Source organism: Eretmochelys imbricata, chromosome 5 (assembly GCF_965152235.1).
Source record: "Eretmochelys imbricata isolate rEreImb1 chromosome 5, rEreImb1.hap1, whole genome shotgun sequence".
NCBI classification, from domain to species: Eukaryota; Metazoa; Chordata; order Testudines; family Cheloniidae; genus Eretmochelys; species Eretmochelys imbricata.
In genome coordinates, this window is record NC_135576.1 from 118,712,676 (window position 1) to 118,724,846 (window position 12,171).

Below are 12,171 nucleotides of genomic sequence, written 5' to 3' on the forward strand. Positions count from 1 at the left end.
TGGACTCGGGGTGGAGGTGCAGGAAAAGGGCATGGGGTTGCAGGCTCTGGGAGGTAGGAGGGGGAGGGGTGCAGGCTCTGGGAGGGAGTTTGGGGGGTGGGGTGCAGGCTCTGGGAGGGGGTCGAGGGGTGCAGCACTTACCTGGGGCTCCCAGGCACCGCCCCCGCAGCTCCCCATTGGCTGCAGGGGCACTCGGGAGGGCAGTGCACGGAGACACAGCCCCGACCTGCCGAGGGAGGAGCTGGCAGCCATGTGGAGCGAGCGCAGAGGAAGCTGTTCAGCTCCGCTGCGCTGCTGGTGGTGGGCAGGGCCCTGGGCCATTTTAAATAGCCCAGGGGATGCCCTGGGGGAGGGGGGAGCACCCAGGGGTGACAGGCAGGACCAAGGGAGAGACCCGGCCCCAAAATTGCTGGAGCCCCGCAGGCCACATTGGGGAGGTTCTTGGGCCACAGATGGCCCGTGGGCCGGGAGTTTGAGACCCCTGATCTAGGGGAAGAAGAGATGCTGGATTAAGGTATAAACTCTATAGGTCCAGACCTGATACCCCAGCTCTTTGAGTCACATGGTGGGAGCTGAATTTCAGGTCTCATTTTAAAATAATACATTTCTAGGCCTCGTGGTTGCATAGAAAAAAGTGAAAATATGACCACAGTGTAAAAGATACAGGGATGTCTGCCTGAATCTGCAGACAGCCTTTAACAATAGCTCTGAGAAGGGTGACTTGCCCTCATGCATCTCAATGGGGTGTTTCCTGCAAGACCCCATTGCTCCGGGGTGGAGGGAGGGAGAGCATGCCAATATCACCCCTGAGGGGTCTACGTATGGCAGGAAGAGAAGAATTTAGTGGATCTGGCCTACCCACCCAAGCTGATACAACCTGGTTGCTGAGATAAGCATTGGAATGCTAATCTGTACTGTCCCCTGTACTCCGCATGGGGCTGAAGCTCGGGGCCCTGAGTCCCGCCACCCGGGGCTGAAGACGAAGCCCGAGCAACGTAGCTTCCCCAGGCAATTGCCCTGCTTCCTACCCCCTAACGCCGGCCCTGGCTTTTATATGCAGAAAAACAGTCGTTGTGGCACAGGTAGCCAGGGAGTTTTTATAGCATGTTGGTGGGGTGGAGGGGTGGGGGCACCTCAGAAAGAGAAAGGATCGAGAACCCCTGCACTACACCATCCCCTTTCTCTTTTTATATGGTGAATAAAAGCAAAATAGATACCCATGTGTTGAATTCATGATTACACAAAAGTGTTCCTGGATCACTCAATAAGCCAGGCTCTTTCAAACAACCAGTATTTTTAATACAGTCAAATGCAAGTTTGTACAGCAAGAAGCAAAGAATGAATGTCATATCTACAGGATGAGGGACTGTATCTGCTCTGAAGCAGACTTAAAGGCCACAGTGAGTAACCAGCTGAACACGAACTCCCACCAGGGTAACTCCTGTCCCCCTTTCCACATCTGCAAAATGTTCCCAGACTGCAGCTGGTCTAGGCCAGCGTGGGAGAAGCCTGCTGGCAGTCTACTTTCCCCATGTGTCATGGAGCTGATCTCAGTCACAAAGGAAGGTGATCTTTGGAGGCAGCATGTGGGGAGGCCAGTAGATCTGTGACTACTTAGCCCAAGCCCTGCAAGCCTGCATCAGCTGGCACAGGCCAGCTGCGGGTGTCTAATTGCTGTGTAGACAAACCCCGATTGGCTCTAGTGCTGCTACGTAGTCTGAGGGGGCCATTGTACTTGTCCTTGCAACAGGAAAGGTGGGGGAAAATGTCGGCCCTTAAGAATGTCATGCAGTATGGTGTCCAAGACCACATGGGTACCTACACTGAAGGGCCACTCAGATTTCCTGAGAGAAGATGTACCCTGTCAAGAGAAGTGAAATTTCATACACACAACTGCTTTGTAAGTCAGCAAACCCCGAATCCCTGCAACCCATAAATGACACGTGAATTTGAAACATGGAGATTTCTTTCATCCAATATTTAGGATATTTCCAGCTTTAGATTTACAAGCAAAAGGGTGAATATTGAGCAGATTTGCAGCTTCACCGTCAGAATAGCAATGCAGAGCTCTCAGTCGAGAGTAATGTTTAACCAATAATGTTGGGTTAATGAGGATAAAATGTTCAGTCAATCATATCTCCATTCTGCGCTTAGTGGCATGAATCAAGGCTTTAGATAAACATGCTTGTGTGTTCAAATCTTCATCAATCTAATAATCTTCTGCAGGGCTTTGTTTGTCATTTGCTACATGTGACCTCAGAAGAATAAGTATACACAGAAGATGACTTACTTGGAAAAAATATAAGCTTGTTAATGAGGGAGTCGGCAGGAAATACAATTTGCATGTTGCTGCAAGGGCAGGCAGGGGCTTCTCTGACACTGACAGATGGATAGATTTTAAAAAGTAAGGGTAAAATAATTAACACTTGCTACAAATCTCTTACTGTAAGTAAGTGTGTGTGTGTACACAGTCCACTTGGCTTATGTGGATATCCCATGAACACACATTTGTGCTCTCCCCAACTTAGCATTCTGAACTAGGCTGCTCTATCAAATTAGTTTGAACTGGAAAATATTGGGTTTTTTTTCCAATTTGGCAAATTCAACACAAATTGGTGAAAAGTTTGTTAACCTACAGCTGCATTTTTCAGCAAAAAAGTTCCAGATGAAAAATTTCACCCAACAATACACAACAGCATTTCAAGTCCATCCACCCTCCCGATGAACGCCAACAACGTCAATGTACAATTTGACATCGTTTACACGAAGTTGTTGTCATCACAAAAGTCTTATTACAATCCTAACTATATCTCTCTATGTTGCAATACTTGCCTATTACAGCATTTTCTCTTCAATGATGCCCTATTTCCCCTTATTAAAGTACCAGTATTATTTTATTTTACTCAATCCCAGGGAAAAGATGTAGGGAGTGAAAGTATTAGACGAAAAGCTTTCATTATGTTAAGTGCTTAGGAGGAAGCTCATGTGAACATGGAGAGAAAATAGCAATATTTCATTTCCATCCCTTTATTTCTGCAGAGTGACTGATTTCAATGTCAACAGCTTAACAAGGCTGGACTATGCATTGATGCTCAAATGCATAATAATGAGAAAAGAATGTGACTTGAGATGTCTGTTTAATTTTGGCTTATGTATTGGCATTTTCTTTAGATCAAATGACTGACGTTTTAAAAAATAAATAAGGGCCTGATCCAAAGAAGTCAATGGAAAAACTCCCTTTGATTTCAATGGACTTTGGATCAGACACTGGGGGTCTCTCTTTCTGGGGACTGTATAAGCAGACTGCTGCCTTCTTTCCCACTGGTTAGGTGTTACTTACATGTCTTAATTTCCATTTAAAAGTTTTCCTCTGTTCTTATACTGGTGCTTTTTAAGACCTCTGGAGTAGAGATTGCCCCATACCAATGTGAAAACCAGACAATTTTACAGAGATGATTTATTTTCTATTTTAAAATATTAGTGTTTCAGTCACAGAAGGATTTTGCAGGGGTTACACAGTGCATCAGTAAGCAGCAGAAACTGTCCTCATATATAGTATTCAGAGTTCCCCTACAATTCTCACCTCTCAACTCCCTCAGCTGTTACACATTACTTCTCCCAGGATTCCCTCCTTTCTCCGTGCTGGATACTGTCTAGCTGAACTTTTAATTCATCTGAAATCCACTCACTATATGTGCAAAGCACAGCAGTTCTAGCATGGAGTCATGTTTGTTTCAAAAAGAACAGGAGTACTTGTGGCACCTTAGAGACTAACCAATTTATTTGAGCATAAGCTTTGGTTAGTCTCTAAGGTGCCACAAGTCCTCCTTTTCTTTTTGCGAATACAGACTAACACGGCTGTTACTCTGAAACATGTTTGTTTCAGTTCATGTATGCTAGTGAGTTTACTCCAAGCTTCAGGTTTGAACAGAACCAAAAATTAAAGTAAAAACTGGCCAGACGTGTAACTCATATCACTGTCCTGTTCACTGAGAATGAAATTCATAATACTGCATATAACCTGACTAATCAGACATCATGTGAGGGATGTCAGTGGTGGGATTTTGGAAGGGAAAATTCAACCCACCCTCAACTCAGGGCATGGTGCTTCTATATGACCTCCATATCCATTGCTCCAGCTAGAGCCCCTCTGCACAGTGTAGCAAACCCGCATCATCAAAGACCCTATGGTCCTTCCCCCATTCCTGTCTCAGTGCTGGTGTATGCTGGGCTCCTGCAGAGATTCCTTCCACCACTGGTGAGGCCTCACTCTACTAACAGACCCCTCACCCCACACTTCCACTGTAGGGTCCAATTGGTACAGTGGGACTTGTGTGGACCCTCCACATCTGGGTGAATTTCATCCTGATTGAATCATTCATTCATGATGTGAGGCTGGCAGGCCAGATGCCAGCTCTTGCCCAGGCTGCAGGCATTAGCTAAGAACTGACAACCTCATAGCTAAGGACCAGACCAGGTCACTTGTATGTTAGTTTTGCTCGAAATAGGTATTAGTTATATAAGAATGCATTTAGTGTTTAGACTCTACGAAATGTTTGTAGGTTGCTGTATGTATTAATCTCACTTATAATAGCAATATCTCATGTTATCAGGTAATATTTAAGTGTTTGCTCTGTAATTGTAAAAGTCATTGCTCTGAAACTGGAAACCCCCAGTCTGGAGAGAAATATTACGAGGTGTGAAATATGAGTTTGCCACAGGAGGTGCTATCTCCTGCCTGAGAGAAGAAGTCCCATAGGCACCAGACAAACCATTGTGGAACATCTGAGGAAAAAAAAATTGTTAATTACTTCCTGCTCCCCTGCCCCCCCCCCCCCCACACACACACGAAGAGGAGACATGCATGTGAACTCTTCCCAACATCTTGAACTCTGGGGAAAGAGAATAAAAAATCCCTGTCAAAAAGAAACTGTATCTTTTTGGCTGTTTGAACTCTGAAGGACCAGAGACTCTAAACTGAAACCAGAGATGCCTCCTTGGTCTGCTCTGAAAGATCTAGGGTACCAATCGATCTGGGGTGACTGGTGTCTTGGGACTGGGAGCAACTAATGTGGTGTGATTAAAGTGACCTTTTATGACAAAGTCCAGTTTGACTGGGTAGCAAGATAGACTAGAGACTATCTTGTCTGTGACTCTATGGTAAGACTAAAAGAAAAGGAGTACTTGTGGCACCTTAGAGACTAACCACACTTCATCAGATACATACCGTGGAAACTGCAGTTTCCACGGTATGTATCTGATGAAGTGAGCTGTAGCTCACGAAAGCTCATGCTAAAATAAATTGGTTAGTCTCTAAGGTGCCACAAGTACTCCTTTTCTTTTTGCGAATACAGACTAACACGGCTGTTACTCTGAAACCTATGGTAAGACTGTTACTGTAACACAGGAGTTTACATTTGTTACAGGCTTGGTGAAATCTAATTCTAGAACATACCACCAGTTTGGGGAGTCTGCCCTGTTTTTGACAGTCTGCCCTGAGGTAGGCATTCATGGTCGTGAGCCACTCCAGACAGTGTGATACATGAGCTACTCACTCACTCGCCATGCTATACATACATGATTCACGGGGGAGTCAGTTTCCATCCATTTGTTCTGGGGATCCTTTCGTACACCATCTAATCACATTCTGACCTCTATTAACCCATATTTAGTGGGTTACCAGAATTATTTCCACACTCCATTTATAATAATTCTACTCTCCAAACATCTCCCCTGTCACTGTGATCTCTCTTATGTTTTTCATCTTTGCACCTCCAGGAGACTTCTTGTATTACATCATCCGTTCTCTTTTCTCACTGGTAGAAAATACAAACCCATCACTTCACACAATCTCTTGATGTTATTGCAATGCAAATTCTCAGACTCAGAGATAATATCAATAGCCAGTAAATAACACCCAATTGTTTTCTTTTTCTAAAATCCATCTCCAACACTTAAGGTGGTCTCGGTATTAGATAATACATTTTAAACAGTCATGAGTATTTTCTAGTCTAGGCCCATGTTATTTTCTTTCTACCTTCTAGGAAGTTCATAGGAGCTGTGAATGCTTGGAAAGACATTTATTTAGGTGCCAGAATATGGATTACGGCAGGATTTTCTAAAGTTAATCTTCTTAATATGTATCTAGACAGCTAAATAAAAATGGCCTGATTTTCAAAAGCACTAACCACCACACAGCTTCCACTGACCTCTGCAGGATTTGTGAAGGTTCAGTACTCTTGAAAATCTGACCACTTTTATTTAGGGGCCTAAATGTGAATCCATGTGTTTTCCTTTAGACACCCATCTTTGAAAATCCTGGCTTAGATGTCTAACTTCAAAAATTTCAATCTTAACTTCTGGGGCTGGGATTTTCAAATGATCCTAAGGGAATTTGGTGTCCAACTCCCATTGTATTGCAATGGCAGTTGGGTGCACATCTCCCAGGCATTGACACTTGCCCACTTTTGTTCCTAAGGGCATATGTATTACTCTGTGCCAGCTGGAATTATAAAGAGGTGTCTTCTCCCACGTATATGTCTGAGCTAGAGTGTCTTCCAGGTTTTTGTTTTGGTCGTAAAATAATGAGGAATTTGCCGCCTTATTTCCTCATCATTGTCTAAATTACATCAGCACGTCACCATTATTCTCCTTTTCTCCAGATGTCTGGAAGTTTCTTTAACCAGAAGAAAAACTAACCACTAGCACTGTGATTTGAGAGCCAACCAAAAGTCTTTTGACCATGAGGTTGGGATTAAGAAAAGCCATGTTATCAGAGGTCTTAAGGCTGTTGATATCGGACATAGAGGAGCTAGCTGCTTTGTGCTGAGTGCCTCTTGAAAAGTGTGGAGCAACCTCTAACTCAACCACCGCCATTTTAGAAACATTTTTTCCCTCTTTGGTGGCTAGTGCTTTGAAAAGCCACAAATGCCCATCTCTGCTGGGGCAACCACGCATCAGTCACTCATTGCTGGTGACAGTAATCAGACAGTGGGTCAGATATTCAGCTCTGGCTAGTAACGTCTGAGTGCAAGAGAGAAAAGCGTCTAAAGGAGGCAGATGACCCCTGCCCATCCTGGAACACGTTCAGCATTGGCCTAGTCCACAAAATAGTCAAGAGAACTTTAGAACAGCTACAAACCATGCCGGCTGCCCACAGCCACCAAAGACATTTGGGCATTGATGGAGTATGGAGAGTCCACCACCATGACAATGTCCCGAAGCAGGGAAGGGAGGTGGCCTTATTACTGTTCTTACTGTGGTAGCATCTAAACTCTCCAATCGGGGATCAGGCCCCATTGTACTATGCAATCTACAAATACTTACTTTAAAAAGACAGTCCTTCCCAAAGAGTTTACGATCTGGATTACCAGATAATGCAACAGGTGGATGAGACCAACACATGAGCGAGAGAAGAGACAGGGTAAGAGTAAAGCAAGAAAATTTTAGCACAAGGAGCATTGGATTCCAGTAAGAGACTCTTCCACTCAGCAGATTCACTGGATTTGAATCTCCTTTGTACAGAGGGACCAGGGAAAAGCAAATGAGCTGGGAATCAGGCCCTGTAGACTTACTGAAACATTTTCAAAATGGACTTTTAGCATTCAGAAAACCAGATTTCTGTGTGCAGCTCTCCCTTTTGCCAGAAAAATATCCCAGTGGAAGTCTGTAACCCTCTCTAACTGCAAAAGGAAACCCCACAGGAAATCTGTTGTTGGAACACATTTTCTGGCTGGCTTACCATATTCTAAATTTTTCTGACCTCTGTTGTGAGCAGTGCACTCTTTTTGAAATAGATTCTGCCTGCAAAAAGTTGCTAAGCAACTAGTCCCATATGATCTGTTGTCATTTCAGTAAATGAACCAGGCAGATAAAAGAGAGTTTAGAAACCTAATGGGTTGTAAAAAAAAAAAAATAATAAACACACACACCCAAAAATCCAGTAATGCAAATACATCCATAATGTGTTTTATCTGAAAATAAATAATTTCCGGAGGAAACAGAATAAGAATATTTGAAGGGACGTTTAGCAGAACGGAATGGAAAGGGGAGGATTAAATCCTGTCATAAATAGTGGTTCTTATCAGACTTAGAATCTCTGTCATGTTAATGTATGATTGCTTCCAACCTATATAAAATAGGCCCCTTTATTGGTGTAGTTTATTCTTGTGTGATCTGTCATGCAGTTTTAAGAAGCCACGGTTCATACTTCAGAAGTGCTGGCATGATGGGTTTTTTCTCTAAATTCAGTAGAGAATGGTGCAATACTTTTATGATCCTCTTTCTGCTGCACTGTATCTCATGGTGCATTATCATCACAGTCTGTTTTGCAGGGCAGGATAATTCAACCAAAAGAATGAAATGCCAAAGCCCTTTGCATTTTATTCACTAATTTGAGCTTTGGTAGGAAGCAGTATCTCAAAATGTACCCCATGAATTCTCTTTTAAAGATGTGAGCGTCTCCCCAGAGTAGATGTGGAACTTGCATTTACAAGTGAACTATGTCCACTTCATTCACTATTTAGAATACTCTGGGCTTGATTGTCCTCTGACTTACACCAGTAATGGTATAAGGACAAAATGCTGTTCTCATTGCAGTCAATGGGACCTTTGCCATTGCTTTCAGTGGTCCTGATTCTCCCATCCTTAATCTTGTTGAAGATACTTCAGGGGACTGCTTGCAGTGTAAGTGGTACTGATACCAGGGTAAAGTACAACTCAGCATGAGTTAGGGGTGGTAGAAATTGGCCTAATGGGAATAGAATTGGGCCCTATATCCAGAGTCACTCCACTGGAATTAGTGGGGTTATTGTGGTGTAAAGCTTTTGCAAGAGCAGGGTTAGGCCCTCTTCAGTTGACATTGGTGTACGCTGTCCTAGTCAGACAGTACAGATGCTCACCGACTTAAGCAATCATTCCGTTCTGGAACACCTTGCGTAACTCGAGTTTTGAGTAAGTCAGAAACGTATACCCGACCATTACGCAAAAAACCCCAACCCCTCCTATTTCTAGCTTATGGAGCTTTTTCCATAAGTGCGGATTTGCGTAAATCGGGTCCTGCATAACCCAGGGAGCGTCTGTATCTGGAACACTCCACTCCATGGCCTGTGGGCTTGTTATCAGACTCCCTTCTGATCCCTTTAAGCTTGCTCTGTTGCCGGCTCTAAAGATTTTATCCATAGCCATCATTTTGGAGATCCCCTTCTTTGCTCCCATTTTACCTCTGTGTCCACATATATTAGGCTGTCATTGTTTGGTCAGAAGGATAAGATAAATGGTAGACTCTTTTGGCACTGAGAAAGAGACAGACACTGAATGCATCCACACCCTGCTAACTTATGGAGACAAAGTGCTAAGGCTGCAGTCTCATGGTCAGGCATGCCACATGCCAGTTTGCCATTGCCAAGTCACCAGAGGCCTGATCCAAAGTCCACTGAAGTTAATGGGAGTCCTTCTATTGACTTCAATGAACTTTGGAGCAGACTCCATGGCAACTCAACTGTTCTGCCTATGTACAATTAAAGACATCAAACTTCCTACACTCCAGTTATTTTAAATTACAAAGGAGCAATGGGCTATTCTGAGCTAATTACAGACTACTTGCTGCTTATTGTGGGTCATTGCCTCTTTAATAACATAGCAAATGGTTATTTTTGTTTTCAATTTGTATCAACCAGGTGCTCACATGTTATTTTTGTACTTGCATTTCCCTCCTGTTTGCCTCTTCCTGTCACTCTGGCTGCTTTTGTTTTCTCCGGATGCAGGAAGGAGATTTCTGCAGTCATGGGGAAGCTTAGGGGCTAAGAAATGAGCTTTTTGCAATGTGAAATAAAGCAGAATATGCAAAATATGTTCTTACAGCATGCAGGTGTCATTGGTTTAACCCAGAGATTCCCAACTGGGGTTGGTGTAGCACATGCTGAAGAGAGCTAGCTGGTCACCTTGAGCGAAATTCTGACCCTATTGAAATCCACAGGAGTTTTGCCATTGACATTAATGGGGACAGAATTTCACCTCTTCTCTTCCTTGCTTCTCTCTGCTAAATCACAGTAAAAGAAGCTAGGCATGCCCCAATTGCTCTCCTAATGTTACTTTTCCATGTCAGCAGTATCTATAGTTCCTACAGAGATGTTATGTGATGGGTGGGGAGGTGATGGATGCAACTGGGAATGGCAGTGGAGATGGGTCCACAAGACAATCTCTTTCTATTCAGATCTGGTCCATGCTATGAAAATGTTGAGAACTCTTGGCAATTGAATAGCACGAGAACTGATGTGCCTGCAACTGTTCACACCAGCCAGAATTTTCCAAACCACCCATACTCGTGTAGACACCAAAATAAGGGGCTAGACTCTCCAAAGTATTGGCCATACATGTGTGTAATGGGAGCCCTTGGCTGCTGAGTAGCTTTGAAAATATGGCCCTTATTTAACCATGTGGGAACTGAGGTCTTCTGGAAATCTGGCCCAATAAGACTTTAATCCCAACAAAGGATTTCTATTGACATAAAATGTCAAGTCAAATCTTGAGTGGTTTCTTTCATTTATGTCACTGCAGTGTTCTGAGATGGAGTTGTTATATCTGAGCCCAGTTTGGGTCTGTATAGATTTATATTTTCTGGGTCCATACCCAACTGTCTCGCTCATAGACACACCCTCTCCACAGAATTCAGAGTAGTTTCAATAGAAGTTTATGTTTTTGGCCCATCTCTTGTTACAGTACATGCTGGCTGTCAGCTGTTTTATTATACACGCACAATTTTCCTACCTAAGGAGTTATAGCAGTGAAAAAAATCTGTGCAAGTGAGAGCAGGATCAGGCCTTGAATTTTGAAGACTGTTGTATCTTTTGTTGTCTTCACAACAAACATAATATGAAGGATCCACATAGACACAACTGGGTCCCACGTCATGATGTTTACTAACCATATATAGCATAAAAAGCCTAACCTACATTCTACTGCTCTGTCTGGTTTTTAAAACATGGAACACGAGTGCCACTAGAGGGCTAACAACTATTTAAAGGGATACTACCCAATTACTGTACACTACACTATTCTCAAATTGTCTGGTGTTTTTCTCCAAGCAATCACAATTTCAACTATGTAAATCCTTTGCCCAGAAGATGCAGAGCAGAAAGAGCTCTCTACTTGGTCTATTGATGAAAAGGGGAAAGTGCTAACAGAGAGATCTGCATTTGCATAGGCTACCTACCCACAATTCCTCTAGTCACCACAACTAAGCATCAACTTAGATTTGGGGGGCAGAGTGTTCTCCCAGAGAGGCTCAGTGAGGGGGAAAAGTTTTCACTTTGTGGTAAAGAACTCATTTCCAAGTAGCTAAGACCAATGCTTAATTTGTGAAGAAAGAGGTGCCAGGGATCAAGCACTAATGATGGTGACTTCATGCATACCATATGTGTGAGGTCATGCAGCATGGAGGATGCCACTTTGTTCTACATGCTCCACACAGTGAGGCCTCACATACATCTTACATACCACTGACAGAAGAGGTGCCAGGGTCGAGTCCCAGCAAGCCCCCGATCAAAATAAGCTCTGGCCAGGAATCTGCTCAAGGGTCCTAAGTAGGACTGGGGAAATTTTTTTGGCCAAAACTCTTTTTGTTGAAAAATGTAGATTTTGGTCATCTGAAACCTTTTGTGAATTTGTATCAAATCTGCCGTATTGGTTGGCTTGAAAGAAAAAATTGTTTTGAAAAATTTTCAAAACAATGTGAAATGTTTCATTTCAATATTTTCAAAATGTTTTTTCCAGCTCAAAATGCCTTTTCATTTCAAAATGTACTTCAACTTTATTTTAAAAAATGTTTTAAAAATACCTAGAAATGACACAATGTTTTGTGTTGCATCAAACTAAAGTTCAATTAGAAGGGTTTTTTTACTTTTTGGTTTACCAAAAAATTTGGTTTCTGGTCAACCCAAAACTAAATTTTTTTCCAATATTTCAGTACAGCCAGTGAACCAAAATAAAAAAAAAACATTTATTCACTTAACTTTAGTCCTCAGTCTTGATTCCCCTCCTGTGAGGACTTTGCAGCCAGAGATGGCTCAGAGGATTTCATGCTGAGAGACATCGCAGAGAGCAATTGCAAAGCAGAGCTGAGCGGGCTCCAGTGAAATCCTGCCTACCCAGAACCTTCATAAAGCCGAATCA